The following is a 23,913-nucleotide window of genomic DNA, read 5'->3' as shown; positions in this document are numbered from 1 at the left end:
CCTCTATTCAGTCTCCTACAGACTCCTCAGAGATGACATCTGTCTGGCATACAAAGCAATCTCAGACCCCGCCTTGATGAGGCTGCTGCATATCCGCAAGTCAAGCTCCACTCAAGTAACCCACACACATGACCTCAACCTAGTCTGTGACATCAATAGGACTTGTTGGCAGGACAGATTTGTGTCCTAGAGACCCCTTCTTTGGAACAGACTCCTGCTCCACATCAAGAAGAGTATCTCATTAACCCTTTTTAAGTGCAACCTGGATAACTGGATGGGGAACAGAAAATACACCCCTGGGATTCCAAATGTGTCCCTGCTGGACAGAGGCATCGGGTGCTGACTTGTCAGAACATGGACTAAATTTTTGGCTAGGCTTGTAAGGGTCTCAGGGCCAATAGCTTAGTAACTTCCTATGATCCTATGATCCTATGAACATGTATCAGTGATAACAGAAAAGAAAATGACCATGGCTGTAATGACTTCATGAATTCTTATATTTTTATGGTAAACAGGTGACCTGTTTTGATCTACATACTGACATATGAGTTTTGCAGTTAGGTTTCACCACTGGGTTTTGCTGAGAATCCTGATACATAGGATTATAGGTTAGTACTAAGCTAACTGCCCTTGCAAGCCATTTTAAGCCTAGCCATTTATCCCTTGTGAGACTCAAACCCTGCACCTTGTGTTTGTGAGGCAAACACCTTAACCATTAGGCCACCCTCCCAACCCTATTCCTCAGATAATTTAGTGCAAATGATCCTTATACACCCCACCATCCTAATAATTAATCAGATAAAGGTTAGGTTCCAGTACTAGGAAAAAATGGCAGTTTTTAGTTTACTGAGTTGGACATCCTTGTTCTGCTTTTGATGTTACTTAATGCTACACCAAGGGCTGAATTCCATAAAGCTTATAGAATCCAGCGTGTTACACCAATATCAGTGAGAAACTTGCTGATAACATTGTAATATGTTAGTGTATACAAGAAACACAATAGTTCAGTGCACAATGGAGTATCACAGCTAAAACAGCCTACTATAAAATGCATAAGTAGTCCGTAATGAATAAGAAATGGTTGTCCAATCACCTTGTACAGTAAGTACCAAATTTATAGAAAGATGATGACAATTCAAAAATCCTGATAGTTGTATAGAAATATAACAAAATCTGTACAGTAAAGTTAAGGACAACTACAGAATATAACTGATAAAAAAAACAATAAAAATGCCAACTATCCCAATGTAAGACATATGACATTCGTAACATAAATTTGCAGAAGTAGACACAGAAAGGTCTCAGACAACTGCGGATATTTCCTTTGGTCATCCACTAACTTAAAATACGTGCTTCAAAGCTGCAAGGCTGTTTGTAATATATATATTTACATTAGTCATTACAATAAAGTCAGAGACAACTACGGATAACTATATAATACATGTACCATTAAAATATATTGGTTTAGACTTAATAAAACCATTAAAAGAGAAGGGCAATCATGGCCACATTGCCATAACTAACAGTTGCTAACAATGGGTTCGGGACTTTTGTGGGGAACACAAGTTATACACACACCCAAGGAAAGTGGGAGATAGAAAAGAAGATGGGGGGTATGGGTGAGGAAGAGGGATACACAAGAAGGATGCTGTAAATGGAAAATCTAGAGGGATACGGGCAATAATTTTGTTTTTTTTTTTTGGTGGGAATAGGCACCATTTTTTTAAGAATAAAAGGAAAGGTGAACATAAGGAAAGGGGAGGTGAGGGTCATCACAACAGGTATACTCCTAAAACAAGTAGCACATCCCAAGACAGAGAAAGGTTGAAAAAAAACAGTAAGGACAGTTAAGTTACACAGACAGCACAGTGTACAATGTAGGTAAGAGAAAGCTGACAAACAGGGTGGGGATGCATACCAGCCATGGTAAAATACAGAAAAACATAGCTACCTATGCACTATCACATTATGACATGTCACAAACTGTGTGGCAGTCATACCTGGATGTGTATGCCAGTGGTAGATGTATGTTCCAGGTTAATAAAATAGGCTTAATAGCACAAATTGGATAAATATATACATATCCAATTAGTCCATTAGCAGTGCATGTGTAAGCCAAGCAACATCACAGATGAACAAAAGCTAGTCTAGCAATGGTAGATAACTCCAGCACAGGACAGAACAAAACCTACAACCATGCATGTGAAAGGCAAACAACCAAGCACAGTGCCAAACAGAAGTACTGTAGAAGAGCAACAAATGCTGCTACATACACAAATAGATGCACCCAACTCAAACAAACATGTAATGAAATGTGTATATGTTATACACATATGCCATGTCAAAGGCAACACATAGGTGTAGATGTCTGTCAGTGGCATAAATGGAATGTACATGAAATAAGTGTTGATACACACACATACACCAATGACATGTCATAATATGTTCAAAAATGTAACAGTACAGCATAATGAATATAGCAGGATGTGCACATGGATGTGAAAAAACTACAGTTGGTAACACACAAGTATAATGAGAACAAACATTGCAAGCATTAGCCAGCAACTTGTGTGCACATGTCCTGCATTGTACAATGCCCATATATGTGTCACATGTTCACTGTGTCAAATTAGTAAACGACGATAGACAGTAGATTTGACAAAGGCAAACAAACCTGCAAAAATAATAATGAAATATGAAGGTGGGAGGGAGGTGGACAACCTGGGCCAACATCAGGGTAAAGCAGGACAAGGTAAATTGACACAATGCAAATGCATGTGTAAAGCACACAGGGTGCTGTAGAAGCCACACAGACACACATTTAACAAAATGAAAAATGTATTTAAAATGGCCAGGTGGATTGCTAATATCCATAGAAGTGGGCATGTATAAAACATACATGCACAGTAATGTGCAATCATGTCACATCAACATGTATAGGTAAGCAAGTCAAACTTAAAAGCACATGCACATATGCTGTCATGTAAATGTCAACTAAATAAACACAGCTGTATGGCAACCACCCTGGTAATTTTGGAGCAGAGGACACTCCTGTGAGCATCATTACAATATATTAGCAGTAAATCACTGAATACTCACGTCAAAGGTAATTTTATGTGTCACTATTTATCCAACTATGTGCACACACACACACACACACACACACACACACACACACACACACACACACACACACACTCATTTAACGTGTACAACTATTTATGGAAGGTGTACACCAATATCACTATGTCATGGGTGTGGAAATGCTACATACAACAACCACAGTGTAATATACTGTGAAGGAATGTGTTATCTGTAACACTGTATACAGATTAATGTTACATTGCTCTTTGATGTAGTCAAAAAAGGAGGACTGCACATAGACAGGATATACCCCTATATCCCACATGGCATCAGTATTGCCAACACATGGCACACAACACATCATGACAGTGGAACATCACGACAACTGTCATACAAATAACATGTGGAATGACATGTCTGCATGTTGCACATACCTGATATAGCAAAACAGAAATCCAAGGCATATGACACTGCTAGTGATGGAGTATGGACAGCATATGTTGTCTGTCAGTTGTCCAAGTAATGCACATGTTTACTGGCTATGTCTTGCTGCACTATCTGGAGGTTAACTGCCACAATGCATGGACATGTGAATTGGTGTGGAAAGTGTAATATGTTAATGTGTGACATGAACACACTGAAACTGAAGTAAATGTCACACGACAATAACACATAAGCATGACTGATACATGGTATGCATGCACAAGAGTGCAGTCCAATCAATGAAATGGCAACCACCATGATGGCAGGATAACACAAGTGGAGCACACAGACAATACTTAAGACTGGAGGGACCAGGCTGATGGGGATCAGACTCCTGAATGATCTCATGAGCTATCTCCATGAAAGAATCCCACATAGCCCATGCCATATCATCAAAGAAGGTACCCATCATGTCCCTCATTTGTGTTTGGAACACAATGGCATGACCTCCCAGATCTCCTCCTGAAAATCATCCCTATCCTGGTTATGTAAACATCTTCCCTGGGGTGGAGGCAGGAAGGCTCAGGCAGGTGCAGGCCCAGGTTCCTTAGCATTGTCATCATCTTCATCATCACCATCATCACTGTAACCCTCAGAAGACACTGGCAATGACCTTGCTTGTGCACATCATCATCTTCAGATCAGAGAACATCCACAGGTACCATGCTCTATAAAGATTAATTTAAAAACACAAGAGAAATAAAAGAAAATGTCTAGAACAGTCCCATGAATATCCTAGCTCAACACAATATGATTATGATGACAGTTTACACAGGGACTGAGACACGTCCATTATGGGCAGAGCTACCTATGGCCCAATATGCCATACCACTAAAAAGGACAACAGTATTCTTTTCTTAACAATTCTATATGCCTAAACAAACACACACACGAGTCATTAGCTATGTAAAAAAATTATGAATGCTCAAATGATCATAGTATACTGCCTGCATTCAATTGTTTGTATGAGCAGCCACAACATATCATTGTTTAAATGAGGAGAAAGTGATCTGATAATATTGTGAACAATAGGCAGGCCAAACATCTGAGACAGGCAGCATGATATCTGGCTGCACACACATCAATATAATGAGTACAACACTAAAATCAATGTGATATGTTTAATCAACACAACTATTGACATATGAGACTCTAATATATATGTTAACAGTACTTTATATGTACAACTTTATGCATTATCTACCAAACCAATTAGTAATCTGTAGCCTGAAAAAACAAAACTTTTGAATATGCTCAAATGGGTATCTGCTCAAGTGTCAGTCAGCCTAGGCTATAGCTGTGTTTCTAAAAAAACACCTAAGGTGTTGGGGACAGATACAATACCAATGTTGACCCACAGGGTGTACTGAATATGAACTGCTGCAATCAAATGGGTATCTGGTTAAGTGTCAGGCTAGACTGTGATACCTCTGCATTGGCCCAGTAATCAAGGAGCCTCAGTCCTCACCACTGGCATCACTGTATACAACGGGAGGGTGACAAGTACACACACAGTAAAGTACAATTTCTCTTAAGAGCACACAGAGATCACAGTTAGTCTGTGGCTGGTTTCTCCCTCTTTCTCCAGATCCCCAATAAGACTCCCCACTGGCACAGCTATAGGGTTAAGATCTCAGCTGAGGAGCCAAGCCAAGACCTCCAGTACCCTCTGTGTCCAACCAGTGCTTCATGTCCCTGCCCAAGTAGCTGACATGCACACTTTGAGATTTGATTTATATATACACACACAAACACACACACACACACACACACACACACACACACACACACACACACACACACACCTACCTGGGGAAGGCTGGCACAGGTTTACTAGCTATACCCCCTTCTGCCCAGACTATAAGGTAGTTTCCACTGCCACCAACCCCTACTTATCAGCTACTATAAGGCCCAATCCTACTGTGTAATGCTACTATTCATTCAAATGGTAGTCTGACCAAGACTTGCAAGTCTATTTAGGAGTGGCCTGTACACTGTCACCAAATACATATGTAAGTACTCTCAGAGCTTAAATATATCTCACAAATATCGGTCACAAAGATAGGTTTAAATATATTTAATAATACATAAAACAACAAGACAATACTCAGTGAATCGACACAGTAACTTCAGAGTTCAAAATCACAGGAATATTTTAAAACAACATTGCAGGATAGTCTCAAATAAATACAGAAAACATATAAACTAATCTTTACTATATTCCTATTTATATCTAAAAGAGATACTATGCCCTAAATCTTACTTACAGCAAGGTAAGTGCAGATGATGATGATGATGATGATGAGTGGATGTTCTTGCTAGGTCCAAGACAAAACACAAAATGCACAGTCTCTCTCTGAGAGAGTTCTTAAATCAATATCAAATATTACTGTTGGGTTAGCTTGGATGGCATCACTTTTTGTCACCTGACTTCAGTTCCCAGGCTAAAACAGAAGTAACCAAATTTAACATCTCTGTGTTAAAATAATTATATATCTCATATGTTTGCAGATCTTAGAAGTCATAAAACAAAACACTTTTACATTTGACACCTAGCAATTATTTCTCTTTCAAGGCAATACGAAAATTTCTAGCTCTAGACATTGTGTCTGCTACTGAAATGAAAATGAGAGATAACACCTTTTGTTTATGGCCCAGCTATAAAGTAACTTAACCTCAACTATTCTTACGTTTTGCAGGTTAATCTTCTATGTTCCAGCAGGGTACACTGTCAATGCATCTTAGCTAAGTACATAACATACAGTTCTGTATAAATCATATCAATATTCACAAATGACATAGAATTATTTACAAAATTCCAGATAGCTGGGCTGGCAATATTTCCCTATATCACAACCTCCCTCCCAAAATTCAAGCTAGTTTTTCAAGTGACCCTTGAGAGGGTTGAGCCTATCTGGGAATACTTTACCCCATTCCCTGTCTTGAGAGCTCATGTGCATTGGCATTGTTAACCCCATTGTGGTGCTGCATTGTCATATCATATCCTTGGAACCCTAGGCTCCACCTTAGTAACTTGGCATTTTGCTGGCTGGCTCGATGTAGCCATGTTAAGGGATTGTGGTCTGTAACTACAGTGAATTTCCTTCCATACACATAAGGCTGAAGTTTTTGAAGTTAACCACACTATGGCTAGGCATTCCTTTTCTACAGCTGCATGGCATTCCTCCCTGAGTTGGAGCCTACGATGGAGATATACCACTGGGTGCTCATCTTCCATTGAGGAAACCTAGCTAAGTACAGCCCCCACCCCATGGTTTGAAGCACCCACTACACAACAAGTTCTTTGCTGTAATCTGGACTGCCTAACACAGGGGGTCCTCCCAAAGCTCCTTTAAGCTTCTGAAATGCCTGCTCACATGCTAGGGTCCACACTACCTTATCTGGCTTGTTTTTCCTTAAGTTTGTGAGGGGAGCAGCTGTGGTATTATAAATGGGGACAAACTTTCTGTAGTAACCTGCTGTCCCTAAGAATGCCCTCACCTGCCTTTTGGTAACAGGGACAGGCCATGCCTGAATGGCTTCCACTTTGGCAGGTTCTGGCCTAATCTTACCACTCCCCACGCTATGTCCCAGATAGCAGACCTCTGCCATACCCACCTGACATTTGCTGGGCTTAATGGTCAACCCTGCCCTCTGTAGTCTGCCCAGCACCTCCCTGACATGTTGAAGGTGCTCTAGACAGGAATGGCTGTAGATGGCAATATCATCTAGGTAAACAAGGGCAAAATCACCTACTCCTGCTAGGATGCAATCTACCAGCCTGTGGAAAGTCACTGGGGCATTTTCATCCCAAAGGGCATATTTGTGAACTCATACACGCCAAAAGGAGTCACAAAGGCTGACCTTTCTCTAGCACTAGAAGTCAATGGCACCTGCCAGTAACCCTTGGTAAGATCAATAGTGGCAAGATACTTAGCCCCATCCAGCTGCTCTAGGGCTTAATCTGTCCTAGGGATGGTGTAAGCATCTGACTGTGTGTGACTATTTAATTTCCTGTAGTCCACACAGAGCCTGGTGCCACCATCCTTCTTTGCTATCAGCACCACTGGGGAGGCCCAGGGACTGCTGGACTCCTGGATTACCCCTAGTTCCAACATTTCCTGTATCTCTCCCCCCCCCAGCGTCTGTTTGACTCCCTCATGTACCCTATAAGGGGGCTGCTTAATAGGCCTTTGGGGTCCTGTAGCCACATGGTGCTGCACCAGGTGAGTGCACCCTGGTTTCCCAGTGAACATGTCCCCAAACTCCTGTAACACTGTTTGGATTTCTCAAACCTGGGTAGGGGATAACTGCTGAGACATTGTTACCCCTTCCACTGAGGTGTCAGTTCAAGTCTCACTGAGGAAATCATTCACCAGAACCCCATCTGACTCTTCCTGCCATCCACTGCAAATACTCAGCACAAGGGCTTCCCTATCCTTGTAAGGTTCCATCATGTTAACATGGTACAATGTATGCCCCTGCCTCCTGCCTAGCAGTTACACCATGTAGTTAACATCACTGACCTTCCTTACTACCTTGTAGGGTCCCTCCCAAGCTGCCTGCAGCTTGCTGTGTCTGACAGGAATGAGAACCATTACCTGCTGCCCTACAGCATACTCTCTAGCTCAAGCATTCCTGTCATACCAGACCTTTTTCTGCTGTTGGGCTTCTGCCAAGTTCCCCTGGGCCAAGCCCATGAGTTCCCTGAGCCTTGTCCTGAGGTTTAGGACATATGCCACAAAAGACTCCTTGTGAGATTCACACTCACCTTCCCACTCATCTTGAATCAAATCTGAGGCCCCTCACCCTATACCCATACAACAACTCAAAGGATGAAAAACGTGTAGATTCCTGGGGAATCTCTCTTTAAGCAAACAACAGATGAGGCAAATATTTGTCCCACTCCCTCTGAAACTGGTATGCAAATACACATAGCATTGTCTTGAGTGTAGAGTTTAACCTCTCAACAAGACCATTAGTCTGGGTATGGTAGGGTGGTAGGGGGTGGTCTTTAGGTGCTTTAACCCACAGTGCTTCCACAGACAAGCCAGCAGGTCTGACATGAAATTGGCACCTCTGTCAGTCAGTATTTCTTTTGGGAAACCTACCCTGCTGAAAATCTCTAACAAAGCGTTTGCCACCTTCTCTGCCTCAATGAAGGATAGGGCCGCCACTTCAGGGTATCTGGTAGAATAATCTACAACCACTAGGATATATTTTTCCCTGTGGAATGTGGGGTACCCAGAGGCCACACAATATCCATAGCTACCCTCTGAAATGGCTCGTCAGTCACAGGCAAAGGCATCAAGGGAGCTTTCACCCTGTCTCCTGCCTTGCCTACTTTTTGTCACTGCTCATAGGTCCTGCAGTACCGTGTTATATCTCAAGAAATGTCTCTTTGTATGTTTTATGCCCATATGACCTGCAAAGGAAATATGGGCTATGGCTAGAAGTGCCAGATGTTAGGCTCTGGGCACTATGAACTGCTGCATTCTCTCACCCACTAGCCCCTCTCTCAGGGGTCCTCTCTCTATGTAACCCTTTATCACAGTATACAGATTCCCCCTTCCCTTGAGGATCAGGTGCCTCACTAGCTACCTCCCTCAGGCCTTGTAATATAGGGTCTGAGAGCTGAGCCTGTCTCAGCTCTCTCTTAGTTACCTTTCCCAGCTCTCCTTCCACAACAAGTCTGTTATTCCCTGACAGCTGTGGCTCACTGTTAGCCTGGGTACTATTGCTCACCTCTATCCTTGCAGTCACTCTGTACAAGGGAACATCAGTACCCACCAGCAGCTGTGGCTCACCTTCAGTCTCACTGCTACAGGGTAGCTCCTTCCCTGAAGTAGCCACTTCACCAGTTCTGGCTGCAAGTGTGGTCTGTCTGGGTCTCCCCCAGGCTACCAGACCCACATGCTTGTCTCCAAGTCTGACTGTGTGTAACTGCATACACACAGAGTACTGCATTATTAAACTCATTCCCTATCAAGACATCTGTAGGGATATCCTCAAAGACATATACTTGCTGGCTTCCTTTTCCACCCTCCCAGTCAAGGTGAACCCTAGCCAAAAGTATTTTGAATGGCGCCCCTCCTGAAGCTCTGACTGGAGTAGACTGCCCAAGCAAGTAGTGCTCCTCTGTAATCATTGCAGGCTTCACAATGGTTAGGTCAGAGGCTGTGTCTCTCTTAGCAGTGGCCCCTTTCCCAAACACTAAGATAGGATATAACCTCTTGTGGTAATTTGGTACCCTTTGTATCTTGAGACAACTTACTGCTGGCATCTTGTCATTCCCATTTACTGGCTCTCCCACCTTTTGTTCCCCGCCTTGCCTCTGTGGACATCTATATGCTACAGGGCCCCACTGGTTGCATTTAAAACATTTATCCCTTGATCTTGAATGTATACCTGGACTAGTGGCTTCCCCTGCTACTGGCAGACACTGTTGGGGCAGTCTGGGCTGCCCACTATGGGATCCCTTAGACCCATTAACAGCACTGGCTGTCCTTTTCCTGTGCAATGATGTCCGTCTTGCTAGGCTCAGCTAATCAGATTCTCATGTCCTCAGGCAAAGTGCTAAGGACTTGTTCCCTCACCAAAAGGTCTGCCAGCCCTTCAAAAGTGGCGACCTGACATTCACTCACCCTCCTATGAAAATAAGTGCTTAGTTCAGCAGTATATTCACACACACTTTAATCCACCTTGCATGTATGCTCACAAAACTTTTTTCCTATAAGCTTCAGGTGTTAACTTAAAGCATTGTAAAATACACTTCTTTACAATGTAATAATTTAAGCAATCAATATCAGACAATTTAGAAATAGCAGTTACAGCTTTACCATGGAGTAAGGGGGTCAGGAACTGTATCCAGAGCCATTTGTCAAAATTATACTGTCTACATACCTTCTCAAACATATGAATGAAACTATCAAAAATTTCCCCTCTGTAAATTGTGGAAGAAATTTACTGACTTTTGTTGCTTCTGGGGTTTGGTTACTCCCTTCCGCATTACCTCCATGAGTCTGGTGAGGAGTCAGCATCTCCTTTTCATGTTGCCTCTGCCTCTCTTTCTCCTCCACCTCTAGACATCACAGTTTCTAATTTTCCTCACCCTCTAGACATCTCAGTCTCTCTGCTGATTCTAGTTCCAAACACTTGGCCTCCAGTTCAAGTCTCTTTAACTCCAGATGGATTTTTAAGTCCTCTGTGGAAAGGTTGAGCTGTATATTTTCTGAGAGTTGTACATCTCCAAGGCTAGCCTGGTTGTCATCCTGATCACTGGTCTGCGATGCAGCTGTGCCCAAAGCTACAATTATTTCTGCCTTAGTCAGATTGGCATGCACCAGTCCTATAGCCTAGCACATCTCAGCCAACTGGCTCTTTGTCAACTTGCCATATTCCTCTGTTGACATGCTTGCCTGCTCTTCCCTGACTAACTAAACTAACAAAAAACTAAAACAATTGTGATGTGAAACTCTGAATGTTCACTGCATGGCTGATTGAGAGTACAAACACCTTCAGTGACCACCGTACACAGGCTACAAGAATTCAGTATCCACACCACTACATGCTAATTAATATGTGATGTGGCTATCTCACCACAGTCAACCAATTAATATGTGATGTGGATATCCCACTACTGTCCACCAATTAATATATGACACCCCTGCACTGGTCCAGTAATCAAGGAGCCTCAATATCACTACTGGCAACAGCTAGGAGATGTACACAATGGGAGGATGACAAGTACACACACAGTAAAGTACAAATTCCCTTAAGAGCACACAGAAATCACAGTCAGTCTGGGGCTGGTTTCTCCCTCTTTCTCCAGATCCCTAATAAGACTCACCAATGGCACAGCTATAGGGTTAAGATCTCAGCTGAGGGGCCAAGCCCACCCCTCCAGCACCCTCTCTGTCCAAAAAGTGCTTTGTGTCCCTGCCCAAGTAGTTGACACACACACACACACACACACACACACACACACACACACACACACACACACACACACACGAACACGAACACAAACACACAACTTTGAGATTTGATTTATATACAAACACACACACACCTGGGGAAGGCTGGCAAAGGTTTACTAGCTATTCCCCCTTTTGCCCAGACTATAAGGTAGTTTCCACTGCCACCAATGTCTACTTATCAGCTACTATAAGGACCTTACAAAGGGTGTCCAATCCCACTGTGTAATGTCACTATTAATCCATATGGTAGTCTGACCAAGACTTGCAAGTCTATTTAGGAGTGGCCTGTACACTGTCACAAAATACATATGCGAGTATTCTCAGAGCTTAAATATGTCTCACAAATATCATCCAGAAAGATAGGTTTAGATATATTTAATAATAAGTCATAAAAGAACAAGACAATACTCAGTGAATTGACACAGTAACTTCAGAGTTCAAAATCACATGAAATATTTTAAAACAACATTGCAGGACAGTGTCAAACAAATACAGAAAATATCTAAACGAATCTTTACTATATTCCTATCTATATCTAAAAGAAATACTATGCCCTAAATCTTACTTACAGCAAGGCAAGTGCAGATGATGATGAGGATGATGATGAATGGATGTTCTTGCTAGGTCCAAGACAAATTACAAAATGCACAGTCTCTCTCTGAGAGAGTTTTTAAATCAATATCAAATATTACTGCTGGGTTAGCTTGGATGATATCACTTTTTGTCACCTGACTTCAGTTCCCAGGCTAAAACAGAAACTAACGGAATTTAACATCTGTGTTAAAAATACATATCTGTCAGATATTTGCAGATCTTGGAAATCATAAAACAATAAAACGCTTCTACATTTCAAACCTAGTAATTATTTCTCTTTCAAGACAATACAAAAACTTCTAGCTCTAGACATTGTGTCTGCTACTGAACTGAAACTGAAATATAACATATTTTGTTTATGGTCCAGCTATAAAGTAACTTAACCTCAACTATTCTTAAGTTTTGCAAGTTAATCTTCTATGTTCTAGCAGGGTACACGGTGGATACATCTTAGTTCAGTACATAACATACAGTTCTGTATAAATCATATCGCTATTCACAAATGACATAGAATTATTTACAAAATTCCAGATAGCTGGGCTGGCAATATTTCCCTAGATCCCACAGGCTATAACTATGTTTCTATAAAAAAAAACTTAGTGCCTAAGGCAGATACAATGCTAACATCAAAGTGAAGGACATGCAACACAGCCTGAAAACACTGACACCACATTCATTTTCTGAACAGACAGGTTACATACAGTAGACCACTCACAACAGCCAGACATGCAAGCATGCCAAACCAAGCACCACAAACACTAGTCAATACACTTACAGTTGTAGGTAAAAACATTCATCCATATAGATGTGTGACAGATATACAAAACCAACTGTTATTTAGATTGTGGAGTACATTTAAAAAACTGTGTGCTGAAATAATGGCTCAATAATACATAAAATACCAACACTGTTAGATATTATTCACAGTTGTAAGCACAGCTACTGTGTGATTATTTCACTTACCTTACTGATGCATGATGGATATTCTTGCATTCTAATCAATAAACATGTTATTGCGAAAAATACAGGCCTGTAAACAGGGAAAGAAGTATTTCAGTTCATAAAATATGTAAAATAATTAACATATCTCTCATATTGGCACTTACTGTAGGGATCTATGGGCTACCTCAGCATCTCAGTGACCCTCCTTCAAAGCTTCTCTGCTTCCCTCTGATGTAGGTCATCATAGCCATGATGAACTTGCACTGTAGTACGGAAGATCCCCATTCTTTGTTGATGCACCCTTGTGATCCAGTTCCACACATTGTTCATGGTGAAGTTCCAGCTTCTGGCTCTCATCGTCTCCTAAAATCTGGCATACACAATCACTTCTGGGTCATCTCCTCATTGGTCTAGCTGGGCACATAACATGTCTCAGCCTCCTCAAAGTAGACATCATGATCCCCAAAGTTGAAGAAATCTGGAAAATATGAAAAGAGAGAAATGCTCACTGGGGTACCATGCAGTTCACAGTTAGCAATGGTCTGATCAGTAAATGTATCAAAATCAATACTTGAAAGTGGGACTGATGTCATGTTATCAGATCATTGGAAGATAATGGGCACATGCCACACATGGTACCATTTATCAATACCTATTGGGTGTTTACACAGTACACCTCAGAGTTTCAGCATATAATGACAATTTACATGGATGTGCATGAATGAGATTCCAAAAACATGAATTTTATTTAACCTCATTAATTATGTATGGCACAAATGGTACTTAAAGTCGGGTGCACACAAGGTGCACTTTGATTCTGGCAGCATTTCTGTTGTGGTGATTAGTAAATATGTTAAAGTTAGTCATTTCAGAAGGTAGTAAATGTTTAAATTAATATTTACTCAAAATGACATTTTAGCACAAGTTGTCATAAGTTACTGGAGTGATGTCTTGAACTTTATTATATAGGTATTGTTCTTCTAAATAGTTTATTTCAGTTCCATATGCAGCTGTATAGACAGATTATCATTGCAAATGTTAACACTTTATGAAGGCTGATTTACAGATCATCTGCAATTCTTACTGGCAATTCCTTGCATTCTGCAGTGTAACTATGGAAAGGTATCGATTGTGACACTATCTGTATCTAGCATGTGATGTTGATATTATGGATATTTCTTAATTCATGTCTCCAAACAAAACTGTTAAAACATGTGCTTTTGCTGTTATGGATATGTCTTCAATGATGATTTTTAACAAAGGTATTATCAGTGCTTGGTCAATATACTAAGGATCTGTAATGTCTGTAGCTTGGCTACGGATCTTGAGGTTTACCCACACATTCCATAAGTTCTTCAAATTATTTGCTGTAGTATTTAAATATGACATACAAGCAGATTCAGGTGGCATACTACTGTTGTCTTTGGCCCTCCATACAATTTACATGTATTGTTAGGGGTTCTAATCCCACTTGTATACTGTAAAGATATTGCATGTTATATATGAAGGCATTGCTTTTACTTGTAATATGTCACATTAGTATTTATTACACAGTGTTCTACAGACATTTTTGATGCACCAGAATGCATACAGTGTATGTTGACATATGCTGTTCGCAGAATGAAATGAATAAATGGGCTCAAGCATGAATATTATCATGTGCGTATCAATGTCTTTCAGATGGCCAACCATCCTAAGGGTGACAAATTCTCCTTCCAGGAAAATGACATCATAACTGATGCTCTCCATCAACATGGAAGGAGATTCCTAGGCTGTTCAGATGATACTGTTTGGAAAAATGAAATCTAGAGGAACCTCAGCAACATGATCAATGCAGCTGGAGGCCACAACCGATCTCATGAGGCCTGTAGAAGATGCTACACAGACACGATCCTTCATGCAGCCAACAGAGTGACATGTTATAAGAGCTCGAGGGATGCCACTGGTGGTGAACTACCACTGACACCCCCATGACATCACAAAATTTCTGGCCTTATTGCATACAGCAAAAGGGGAGCGGCACATCTCTGTTGGTGGGATTGAAGCTGGAGTTCCAGGGTGAAGATGTATGTATTTATTTCCATTACAGGGACGTGTATTTAGACAATCACTGCATATTGCAATTTTGATTTACTGCAGCAAAGTTACGCCATGAACACACATCCTCAGAGGGTGATATAATGAATGTATTTCTAATTACATGCACTGGTATAACTGCATTACAGACAGAGCAGTTCAAACAACATTTGTAATGCTGTTTGCATTAATATTCCCAGGTCCATCTACTTCAAGCCTAAACCAGGGATTGGCAGGTGAGTGTCACTATACTGTTACTGTGAACACTGTCTTGTTAGTGCCTCCACCTCATTTCATGGCACCTCTGTTTGCTGTTATATTGTTGCTTCTGTACCATTATACACTACAGGTACATCCAGTGGAGGGGCAAGCTGTGAATTTTTAAGTGCAGACAGACCAGGTATGTTACAGTAACATTGTCATAGCTTTCAATAATGTGTAACATGTGTGATACCTGACATTCTTGTCAATATTTATTAATACAGGCCCATCTGGTGTACAGTTGCATTATCCATCACATGGGTATTTGCAGCCGGTATTACTGTGTTGTATATGGAATGCTATCAATTTTCTTTTTGCTAAATACATGATTGTGCTGGCTTTCTCTTTGCTTTCCCATTTTCCACAATACAAACCACAACCTCTCCACAGCATGAGTCTATCAATGGAATGCTATTAAGTATGTTTCATACCTGTCCTTGCTGTTAATCCTGTAGCTGACCTCCAATATTAGTGTGTACTTCTTACTATTCCTAGATAAGTCTGCATCAACATCCTCGAGTGCACATATGAGTGGTATGTATATGTTACACATTCTGTATGATTTAACTGTGTTCACCTGGTTCATGGTGTAAATTATGTGATCAGTAATGCTGTTTTGTTTACCTAAAATAGTCGAAGCTCATCCTGTTCAACACTACCATCTTCCCATTAGTGTTTGCCAGGTGTGTTTATTTATTTTTCATTATGCATGACATATGCCATGTATGTCGGCCATGTAAACAGATGATATACTTATTTTATGTACATTCCATGAAACATACACACAGTAGACTGCAAGTGAAGTCATTATTATTTGTAACATTGCAGTAAGATATATAGAGAGCATATGTCTTTGATGATATCCATCATGTGATGTAGGCACATTGTTGTAATCTGTGTCTTTGTATCTTGTAGTATATCAATTATCTGTATCATCCAGCAGTCCATCCAGTGATCATGGTGTTGTTTATGATCTGTCTCAGCATGGTAGTATGGCCCCTGGCACAGAGGACCTTGAGTTGTTTGGAGAGTCCATCCATGAGGCTGACAGTGATGTTGTAGCAGATGTAACCTCAGATGTGCAGGTCCACTTGTCTAAGCATTCAGAGGATGCTGCAACAGAGGATGTTGAACAGGGTGAGACCGCTGATGAACACACCACAGTTGAGAGCACTACTGCTGGCAGTTCCACACAACAACCAGAAACTGGGTGTTGCGGTAGACGCAGGTGAGCAGATGTTGTGCATGGCCAGGTGTCACAGGGTGCCCACCTCCTGTTGCAGGCAAATGAATGGTCACAGCAATGGCATTGTTTAGACATTCATGCACTTGTTATTGCCACAGATTGTGTGGCACACCAGCTACATGGCATGCATGAAGAACAAGAGTGCAGACATGTTGAGATTATGGCTGCATTGTACACTCAGAATGAGTATCTGCTAGCTGTGGTATGGTCGGTGGAAACCCTGGCCTCTGCAGTACTGCAGCAGTATCACACTACCAGCAGGATTCTGCATTCCATGACTATGCTCAGCAGATTGCAATCTGTGAGATGCAGGCCAGCTGTCCACAGAACCACCATTAGCCATCGAGAATCACTGTCACTGGTCCAACCTGCACAAAGTTCAACTGCTGGTCCATCTGCTGAGGTCCCACCAGTCACATGGCCTTCAACTCACAGTCATGCTCCTTCATCTCAACATGGTGTTGTAGCCACATCCATCTCCTTTGTGGAGCAACCAGGACAAGATGTGTCTGTACATGGTCAGGGCACAAAAGACCATGGTGTGAGACATCAACGAGCCTGTCTGAGACTGTGTTAGAATGTGTCCAACAATGAAGTACACATAGCTGGATCATATTATTGCCATACCACTGTACTGTGATATGTGTTTTCTGAAATAAAAAAATACTGCATTATGTCCTGCATGATTTCACTTTTTTCATGTTATGATACTGTAGAGATATGTATGTGTAGCACTGATGTGTGTCCCTTATTGTTTACCATACAATGAAACAGTGATCTGAGTGTGTATGCATACCTATGTCAGTTGTGCTCTGAGTCAATGATCTCTGTTTTAACCCATTTGCATATGTTCATGTTGGAATACGTTATGATTATGTTATGTGTGATGCTCAGTGTGTACATCTAGTGGATAATTGTCATGAGATGCAATCTGTTTTATTGTGGTGTGTCACAACCTGAACATCAATCTTCAGTCTGTGTACTCATGTACATGTGGCTTGTCATGACTCAAATATTTGCATCAGACATTGCTATGTTGATTGGGCCTGCACTTATGGTCACACCCTATGTTGCATGTGCCTATGACTTCAGCTCCCTATGTTGTCTTGCTCCTCCTCTGATACCTGCGGAATGTCCTCTTCAGACATTTGGGGTTCTTGGGGTAGTTCACCCACATCTGCCACTGGAAGGCCACCATGTGCTCTGGTTAGTATGTTGTGCAGCATGGCATAGCATAAACTGTCATCATCTTTGCTGCCTTTTCAGGTGTGTATTCCAGTGTACCCCGGATGTGTTCAGACATCTGAACCTAACTTTCAGTACACCAAACACACTCACTATGGTGTGTCTGGTTGCTGCATGTGCTCTGTTGTAGGCCCTCTGTGCAGGGTTTAATGGTTCATGGTATGCAGTTATCAGCCACAGCTTAAGTTGATAACCACAGTCACCTGTTGTGGGAAATAAAAACATTTTTGGTCGTAATGGATACTGTTGAGAGGGGTATCCCTAAATTGCATCCTAGCAGTGTTCCTGTACTTACCCAGTAACAGTCCCTCGGGTACAGTATTTCATCTTGCTGGAAGGCAGTCCTCAGTCCATTTTCCCTCCAAATGGCAGCATCATAAACACTTCAGGGGTGTGTCACCATGATGTTTGTTATGCTGCCATCTGCTGCACAAGCAACCTGGCAGTTGATGGATGGCCAGCCCTTTCTGTTTATTATCAGTCTGCTTCTGGATGTACTGGTGTCTTGATAAGTATGTGTGTGCCATCTATTGCACTGAGTAGATGTGGGAAGTTTGCTGTGTTATAGAACTGGTGCATTACATTTCTCCACTCCATGAGATTGGATAGAAAGTGTATGTAGTCATCCACCTTGCTGCACATTGCTTCCAGGAATTTTGACAGGATACAACTGGCAGGTGTCTGTGATACTCCACAGCATCCCCTATGTGTCTCTGGAATGTACCAGATGCAGCTACATCCAGGCTGGGACACACACTGGTTTCAAGGGGGATGGGGTTTCCTCACAGGGCCTGCACAGACATGTATGAGGCATACATGTTGCAGATAGCCTGCACCAGTTGTCTGTCTAGATGGTATCTGTTGATTATTTGTTGGTCTGACAACTGGTTTAGTTGCAGCCTTGCTCTGACTTTAGCTGGTTGCCTTGTAGGATGCACAGCCACAGTCTCATTTATGGCTTGCATCACTGCAGGCTGTTGCAGTATATTAACAACAGGTTGCATTTTTTATGTTTTTTTTCCAGTTCTGCTATGGCTTTAACCATAATCCATAGTATTCACTTGAATTCCTTGGGTCCAGAAAGTATGCATCAAGGAATTAAAAAATGGAGTCGGTGTGGCTGCTTGTCACATTTGAGTTGTTTTGTGTGCACACAATGTCTTTTAGCATCAGACCGCCATGTGTGGAATCCATATTTATCCTACACTGAACGCTTATCTGCTCAGTCTACCTTCAGCATGACTTCTGGAATCACGTCTGCACCAGGTGCACTGAAGTCTTCCTTCTGTATGGTGTGCTATAGAGGACAAAGTAATTATTGGATTTAATTCTATGAAACAAGACTTTTTTAACCTGTTTCCTGTTTCACCTGCTATGAAGGCTTTGGAGGATTTGCTAGAGAACACTAGACTTTATGAATTGAAGCTAAAAACTCAGAAACAAGGTAAACTAGAAATGGATATGATGGATTTTAAAGCAGGACACATTTTTTCTTGGCCACATGGGAATGGAAAGGCAGTAGTTAAACAAGCATTCTCAGAGAGAGTACCACCTCTTCCCACCTCTAACTCTCCTTCACTATAGACATCATGGGAGTTAGTAAAGAAGAAGGCAACATCTGAGAATGAACAATTCAATATGAATAGTGGCAATAATATATGAATTGAAAATACCAGTGATGTAGTTACCCTTGTACATAAAGAAACTTATGTGAGACCCAAAACAAATACTTTTGATCAGATTTTTCCAGGTGTCCCCCAACCTATTTGAGAACAATACAAACAAGATCAGTCCAGGAGCAGAGGAAGGAAGAGAAGGAATTCTTCTAAAGGACACAGGGCCTGTAACCACAGTCAAGACGTCCTGGACACAGAATACAATTAATTTTTAATCTCTTGAATCACATATTGTCAGAAGACCAATACAATGTCCTTCAGAAAGGACTTTCTTTCATTCCAGCCACTTCCAGTAATTTTAGCGAAATAGTGATTGACATCAAACTATTTTGTCAGAATGTCATGCTCAAGCTGTTTCCCAGTGCAGAATCTAATACGAAAATGATCTTAGAGAACAATGTATTCATATTTAATGGTGAATACTATCTGCAAAAAAAATGGGGTAGCCATGGGCACCTCTTGTGTTAACTCCTATGTGAACTTAGTGATGGCCAATTGGGAGACCAAGCTAGCCCTTTCATGTAAAATATACCACAACAAGGTCACCTTTTACAAACACTTTGTGGATGATATATTCCTGGTCTGGGTTGGAAATAGAGAGACACTGGATGAGTTTCTGACATATATAGGTAACACAACTGACTTTTTAAAATTCACCATGCAAGCATCCAGAGAAGAGATTAACTTTTTAGATGTTAATCTGAAGATCAAAGATGATCAAATACTGAAAACAGTCTATAAGAAACTGTGTTGGAAGAACAATATTCTGGAGAGATCTAACATGCATCCCACCTTTGTATTTTGAAACATCATCAAAGGGCAAATGTTGAGACTACCAAGGATCACCAACAATGACATGGAGCTCAGTACAATGGACAATATGATTAATAATTTTGAAGACAGGGGTTACTCGACTAAGAAATGCCTAGAAATTACTGACACTGTGTTTCATGAAAGACAAGGTAGAGGAAAACCCTATTTCTCTAAAAAAGATGAAATCTACAGAGAAGAAAGAACCTGTCATAAATATAAAATGTTGCCTAGTACTGCCTTACACATCTGATAATCAGAGTATAATCAACATTATCAGGAAGAACTGGTACATGTTGACATTTGATGACAACATTTCTCAAATTCTGGGCCCATGTCTGAGCATTACATACAAGAATATTAGATCTGTAAGAAGAAGAGTATGCTACCGGAACAGTGATGGCTAGTATGTCAATGATTCCAGCAAGGTGGGAACCTTCTGCTGCAGGAGGTGTAATATCTGCTCATTTATAGCCAATACCAATCATTTTGTTCATCCTACTACAGGCAAGGTTGTGAGACTTCGGGGTTATGCCGATTGCTCGATGACGAATGTGGTCTATTTAGCTATTTGCATGAAATATCCCAGCTTTTACATGGGAAAAACAAACAGGGTGCTTAGGGACAGGATCAAAGAACATTTTTACAAAATTAAGAAGGAAGATACAATAGTGACCACAGCTAAACATGTTGTGGAACAAGGAGTAGAACATCACTTCAAATTTATGGCACTGGACACTCTGAAGGAAGACAACAGAATGGGCGACAGAAAGAATAAAACTGAGAAGATTGAACAAGACTGGATCATTTGGTTACAAGCAGACCGGCATTATGGACTGAATGACGTTGTTTCCATCAAACCTTTTTTGAAATATAGACCATTGCCTCATTAATATTTTTTTTAACCACATCGATTGGTTATTTAACTTCAGTTAAAGGGAATGATAGGCTGGAACATCTTTCTTTCACACAGATGTCTTTGATTGGCTCTATGCACATAGAGGTTGGTTCGTAAACAACTTCAGGCTTGTTTACACTGTTTTGGTGCTTTTAGGATCTATGCCCCTTCATTGGCCTGGTTCTACAGGTTTATAACTAAATTAGCACATTTCTTTGGATGTTTTTATCAGGCAAGGTGTTTTTGTCTTTAGTTTACTGACTGAGTAGTGTTTTTTAAAGTTATAAGACCTGATGCTTGTAAGCATACATACACATTTATACATATAACACTTGAATGATGATTGATGTTTTTGAGCAACATTAGTCAGATCTTTTTCTTAAGCTTTTAAGTTTCATGATTATACATGGGCTTTGCCTATAAAGACTGTGATTATAAAATAGCACACCTGCTTAAATGTTTACTGTAAAGTTTTATGAATGCAGATACCCTGGAATTGATTCTTTATTCTTCTATCTATTCTTGTTAGATAGGTGATTCACTTACATTGCAGTGGCAGCAGTTTGTTTTTAACTGGTTTTCATGGTATGCATTTAGGAATTTTTGCATTTTGTTGCAAAGCTGTGCTATGCTCAAGGAATTGACTGTACTGTTTTCTTCTCTTTTTTCTTCTTTTTTTTTTTCTTTTTTGGGTTATAACCACTTGTAAGCATTGAATTGTGTATGTTGGAAATACCTAGCAATTCTAAATGCAACAGATAGGAACCTACAGTTTTTATAAGTTTTCCTTACGTACAGAGCTAAATTAAGCAAGTATACATAAGACATTAAATATTAATTCAGTCAATTTATTATGCAATTCTGGCAATCTATTTGGTCTGACGATCCATTTTTTGTGTCTCACAGAACTATATTTAATGTCTTTGGACTTGTATATCCTACCATGACCAAGCACATATATACTGTTAGAACTAGGTGATGAGTAGATAAGTAGTTTTTTTATATATATTTAATTTATACTAGAAGTTATAGTTTGTTTTATTTTTACTATACATTGGTAGATAGTGTATTGTCTAATTTGCTGGTAGAGCTTCTCCAGCTGATTAGATAGCTTGCTATGATGTCATAATTGGAATCAGTCTCTGATTTTAAATAGTGAGTGTTAATCTGTGTATTTTTAAAGTCTGATGAAGCAATGAGGTCAACAAGAAAGTGCTTTCTAAGGTACAGTAAAAGCTTCCTTGGTTTAGTCTACATAGCCGTGTTTGTTGTCACTCATTTTTTATTCAGGAAATTTACTTCAGCAAATGTTTTTAGTGAAGTGATGAAGCATTCCTCTTGTTCAATTCTCCTATGCAGTGAAGCTAAATTTAACGGAGAGCATTAAGATGCATGTCATTTGTGAGAAAGAAGCATTTTAGTGAGCTATGCATTGTCTTAAGACAGTTTGTACTCTAACCTGTAGTTTACTCTATGCATAACTTAGACTTCTAGAAGATTTCTACCATAGCTATTTAAAATACATTGTGATTTACTTAAAAAAAATCTTTGTTCCTCTCCTATATGAACAGACAATGACCCTGTTTTACATAAACCTTTGCAACTTGGTTGTAGACATTGAAATGACATGTTGGTAGCTTATTTCTCAGTTTACTTTTCAGAAATGTGTAAAATTCATAAAAAATGTGTTGCATTTATCTGCTTATATCGAGTACTGCAGCTATAACATACACGATAGTACTAAAGCAAGTTATGATTCACTGTAGAGTACATGTTGTAACTCTTAGCACAGTACCTAAAATGAAATGCTATGTTTGTGTAATGTGCAAGCCCAGTTTTAATTGTTTTCTTTTGTGCATCTGCAAACAGTTTCAGTACTGTGAAGCATCTTCATGCATGTTACAAAAATAGCAATAAGTATAGACTAGTAACAGCAAGTTAAAAAAGGTCTGTTTCCATTTCTGTTGCAAAGTAAATGGTTTAATGATACACCTAAAAAAATTACACAAGACTGTTTACTTTAAGTTTGGTCTTTATATGCATTGTTTGTTGCTTCAATAGAGTTTTGAAGTAATGTTTGTAAAAATAAAAGAAACACAAAATTTGGATGACATCAGAGGAGTCACACCCATAGGGCTTGAGTGGACATATGGTCATTCAGGTTTTACTTATTTATTTAGTTGTTTGTTTTGTGTTTCTTTATTTTGTCCTGTTCCATAAAGAATAGCAGCAATTAGGCTATATCTAACGTATCATATTGTCATCAAAGATATGAAATACACTTGAAAAATTATTATTGTTACTCAGTCCTACTACCATCTCATGTTATGTGACTGTAAAATATATTAGTACAATCCTATGTTAGTATTGCATTATGTTAATACAGCTCTACGTTAGTACAGCGCTGTATTACTACAGCACTAGGTTAGTACAGCGCTAATCACTTTAGCTAGTCAGGACTGTTTCCCTAAATGACTGAGTGCACCAGTAGCTCTTCTGTGGTGCAGTTATAACAAAGAAGCACTTGGATGACAGCTATAAACAAGCTACAGGCAGATGATTTTTCTTCTATTTTGTGTTATGACTCTCCTGCCCACTCACCCCCATCCTCACCTCCTA

This window comes from Protopterus annectens, chromosome 1.part0 (genome assembly GCF_019279795.1).
Source record: "Protopterus annectens isolate FY-2018-M chromosome 1.part0, PAN1.0, whole genome shotgun sequence".
NCBI lineage: Eukaryota > Metazoa > Chordata > Ceratodontiformes > Protopteridae > Protopterus > Protopterus annectens.
Note: the sequence above shows the minus strand (reverse complement) of the source record.